Source organism: Hydra viridissima, unplaced genomic scaffold, assembly GCF_058129835.1.
Source record: "Hydra viridissima isolate aposymbiotic clone 2 unplaced genomic scaffold, HvirCarnegie_v1 scaffold_1, whole genome shotgun sequence".
In the NCBI taxonomy this organism is placed as follows: domain Eukaryota; kingdom Metazoa; phylum Cnidaria; class Hydrozoa; order Anthoathecata; family Hydridae; genus Hydra; species Hydra viridissima.
Window position 1 is genome coordinate 25,246,220 of NW_028324300.1, and position 4,915 is coordinate 25,251,134.

At 35.9% G+C, this 4,915-nt stretch overlaps 1 pseudogene; it reads left to right on the plus strand.

Annotated features, from left to right (window-relative positions):
• Nucleotides 1-2,543: 2,543 nt before the first annotated feature.
• On the plus strand, nucleotides 2,544-3,381 carry LOC149894087 (uncharacterized; annotated as a pseudogene).
• Nucleotides 3,382-4,915: the final 1,534 nt, after the last annotated feature.

The window sequence follows — 4,915 nt, forward strand, 5'->3', positions numbered from 1 at the left end:
GAGCTCATTGGGAAAACATCATCGTTCCTGATGAAAGCTATGAAATTAAAGACATCAACGACTATCTGCAAAAGTCTATTTTAAACACGATAAAAACAGCTCAACGTGGAAGTTACATCATTGCAAAATAAAATTAACTACTCTCCAAACAGCCTTCAAATTGGAATCAACATTAATACTTTAAAATCAACCATTAAACTTGGTATAAATTATCTGATTGACTTTGACGTGGAGAACAGCATCGCTTCAGTTTTAGGGTTTACTAAAAGAAAATTAAACTCCAATTCTGAATACGAGTCTGATCATATAGCTAAAATTTTAAGCTCCAACACCATCAGAATTGTTAACAACGTTATCGGATCATCCTATATTAATGGAACCCAACTCAATTGCATCTACTCCTTTTACCCAAATGTTAACCCTGGTTACAAAATCATCGAAAGACCTACGCATTTAATTTATCTTCCTGTTAAACTTTTCGAAATATCAACAATGGTTACTCGCATCATTGATCAAAATGGAGATTTAATCGATTTTCGCGGTGAGGACATTACGATCCGTTATCACATTCGAGAAGTGAAATAAATAATTTCTTAACACTTAAAAATGTATCAAAACATTAAACTTAACATCTCGCAAGGACAAGCTGACAAAATTAAAAAAGCCATTCAAGACAAAACTGTTGCTAGTATTAGACTTGCTCATCAAGACTTGAACGGTGAACATGTTCTTGCTGTCACTCAAACCCAACTCGACCAAATTAAAAAAGCCTACATCAACGGAAAAGGTATCAAAACAAAAAAAGTAAAAAACAGCTCATGCACAACGCAAAAGTAGAAGGAGGTTTCATCGGTGCTCTACTCCCTTTACTAGGAACGCTTGCCTCTCGTGAAGCTCCAGTACTTGCAAAAGGTTTATTGGGCGGACTTGCTTCATCTGCCGGTTCAGCTATGGTTGATTCTATCGCTGGACGAGGCGTCAATCACACAAGCTCAACTAATAAACCCAAAACATTTTACTTGAGCAAAGATGGAAAAGGCATAAAAATAACCAAATTTGGCTCTGGCTTATTCTTAAAACCTTGGATTGGAAATACCCAAGGCGATGGGCTCTTCATTAAAACTGGAAAAGGACTCTTGGTTAAAACTGGAAAAGGACATGAAATAACAGGAGGTTTCATCGGTGCTCTACTCCCCTTGCTCGGTACGCTTGTTAGCACTCTTGTTTCCGGTTCTGGTTTACTCCTCGGGCCTAATTCACCCTTCAATAGCATACCCATTCTTGGTTCCATTCTCTAATTTAAAATTTTTAACAAATTTTAAAAAAATTATTAACGTAGAAGGAATTGTTTTACCCAACGAAGCATTAACCAACTTTCAACTGATAAAGGCTGCTAAACAGTTAAAATTAAAAAACTTTAGAGGTGTTCTTGTAAGAGACGAGTTACCGAAAAACCGAGAAGTAAAGAGTGCGGTATTGCAAACACGGGCGATTCAAGCACTGGTGGGTTTCATTGGGTGTGTCGGTACAAAGACGGTGATAAAAAATATAGCTTTGATTCATACGCTCAACCTCCTCTCGTCGAGCTCGTCGATTATTTAAAAAGCCCTGTTTTTTACAACAGCGAAAGGGTTCAATTTGGTAATACCTCTTATTGCGGTCACTTGTGTCTTTACGTCTTGAAAAAATTGAATGAAGGCCTTGACTTTCAAGAAGTTATCAATACCTTGTGGTGACTGCTTGAAGGATAAACAAGAAAAACTTACAACCATGAACGTCTTCCGATCACGTCATCACGATGTCTACACCGAAGAAATTAACAAAGTCGCACTCAGCGCTAACGACGACAAAAGACACATCTTACAAGATGGAATTCACACCTTGGCCATTGGACATTACAAAACAAGGCAATAAAGAAGAACAGGCATCTTGAAGAACTGGTATAGAAATAACATGATTATTTTTATACTTCTTCTTGATTTTTAAAGACGACTCTAAAGTATTGGTTTTGTCCAAGAACATGATATGAAGTGTTCATCATTTTTTATGCATCCTTAAGTATGGGAAGGGGTCAATGCGCCATAACCGCCTTTTCCCTATATATAACGTGAGAAAGAAATTCCAACACTATCTTCAGATACAGATGACCTGCCTCCCCATGAAAGCGAAGCCGAAAAGTCAAGTAATAAATTGCCATTAATTCAATTTCTTTGTCTAGTGCCTGTAAATTTTACACAGGGTACTACTTCCCTTTAAGCATTGTTTAAAATTGCAAAGTTCAGACAAGTTGTCTGCCTGGTAGTTAACAACTTAAACCTTTAATAAAAATGTAAGTGAAAAATCATTTTAAAATATTAGCCCCTTTCTGCATACTGTATCATATATGATACAGTTTATAAATTGTGTATCTCTGGATGAATGCGCTGAGATTTTTAACGGAAAATGGGATTATTTTCAGCCTGCTATATTTAGGTGAGTGTGGCCACTGCACTTAGATTGTTTTTGTAACTTTTACTTTAAATTTTATTCCTTGTGTTATCAAAATGGCATCCGGCAGCAAATTAACTAATTCTTGTAAGTATACCGTTTTGTTGAGCAAGATTCCTTTTAATCATAAACTCAAAAAAATTTCCGAAGTTTTTTAAACATATTGGTAGCCCTCTTGTGTATTTGTTTACTTATTTTTATGAACTGTCAAATCTCCATAACTCTTTTTTTAACTATATCAGAAATGATACATTATACATCTAAGGAAAAAAATTTGTAATTTTTTATTTTTGATTTATCTTTATTTCTTTTGTTGTAAAGCCATTGTATTGTTTTTTCTAATCTTCAGAAATCAATCCAACTTCTTTCTATTGGAGAAAGCCTTCTGGTATCCACAGGCGCCTGTCTTGATCAAATTTGTTGATGACAACCCAGACCTCCACTCCTCAGACGGAGATTCCAGCGATGAGGAAGATATAACTGATTGTGAACTATTTTTGCCAATTTCTTCTTCCAGTGAGGATGTTGATAGCAGTGATGAAAGTGATGACAGTAATAACACTCAGCCTCTTTTAATCTTGAGAAAAACAAATTGTGGCGCTGGTCAAAAACAATGTGCAACAGTGGTGCCATCTACCAATAAGGCTAATACAAATGGAAAAAAGCCCGCAAAGAATTCTCAGCCATTGTGGAAAGCTGAAAACCTTCAAAATAAATAAGAAGACCACAAATTTAAAGCCAACTACGAACAAAAAATGGACGAGTTATTGGATTGTCTTGGTTTAGAACTGTCATACTTTTATCGTCTTTTTCCAAAAGACCTTTTTCAAGAGATTGCATATCAGACAATGTTGTATTCCATGCAAACCAATCCTGAAAAACCAGTTGCTGTAAAAGAGGAAGACATAATTAGTTATGTTGCATGCGTTTTGTACATGTCCATTGTCAAACTCCCTAGCACAAGAGATTATTAGTCGTCTTCCATCGGAATTTTGCTTTGAAAAATTGAAAAGCATTATTCATTTTGCTGATAACAGCGCTGCTGACAAAGACGATAAACTTTTCAAGGTCCCCCCTCTTATAAACAAAATAAATGAACAGCTGAACAGTATTCCAATTAAAGAAAGTTTGGCGGTTGATGAGCAGATTGTTCCGTTCAAAGGGAGACATTCAATCAAACAATACAACCTTAAAAAACCGCACAAATGGGGATTTAAAGCTTTTGTTCTGAGTGGTGTCTCTGGCTTCAGCTATAATTTTGAAGTTTACTGTGGAGGAGGTGACAGCATTTGACTTGAGAATGAACCAGACCTTGGGGTAAGTAGTAACGTTGTCATGCGCCTTGCCCAAATCTTGCCAGATGATGTCAATCATAAATTGTATGTTGACAATTGGTTCAACAGTATTGGTTTGAATGTTTACATGTTCAAGAAGGGAATTCAAATGGTTGGAACTGGACGTAGGAACCGTGTTGGAAATTGCCCAGTCTTGTCAGATAAGGAAATGAAGCAAAGGGGTTGCGGAACATTTACCGAACATGTTGCCAAGGTTGACGGAGTTGATGTATCGATAGTTTCCTGGTTTGATAACAAAGTTGTAACCTTGCTGTCCAACTTTATTAGAAGTGAACCTTCTATCGAGGTTAAAAGATTTTCTAGAAAAGATATGTGCCATATTAACATTTCCTGTCCGGAAATTGTCACTATCTACAACAAGCACATGGGCGGAGTTGACTTGCTTGATTCCCTACTTGGCTATTACAGGAACAAGATTTGGTCTAAAAAGTATTATCGGATATTTTTCCACTTGCTTGAAATGTCCATAATCAATGCCTGGATTCTGTGGCAGAAGCGTAATCCGTCAACTCCACTTGTCAGATTCAAATTGGCGGTAGCAGATTTATTGTTTATGTACAAGGTGTCACTTTAAAAAAAAGCCGGTCGTCCATTACTTGATGACATCAGGCCTCGTGTCGGTCCAAAAATTGCCATTCCCCATGAAGCGATTTGGTTTGATCAAATTGGGCATTGGCTCATATTGAATGAAAAGCGGGCTCGTTGCAAATATGACAAGTGTTCCGCCTTGACATATTCATTTTGTGAAAAGTGTGGAACTGCGCTGTGTATTAATAAGTACCGCAACTGTTTTAAAGCTTTCCATCATTGAATTTTTTATTTATAATGATATCTTTATTGAGTGTATATAACTATCAAGCTCATATTTCAAGATAAACACTCTGTTTAACAACAAACATTAGTCTGTAATTTCTTCATAAAGTTCCACTACTGCATGATGTTTCATATATGATACAAATAAATATTTTGCAATTTATTTACCTTAAAATAGTTTTTTTTTTTTTTTTTTTTTTTGATGTTAGGCCATAGAATACTTTTAGAATCATTAGTTTAGTTCAATATAAAAAAGCTAT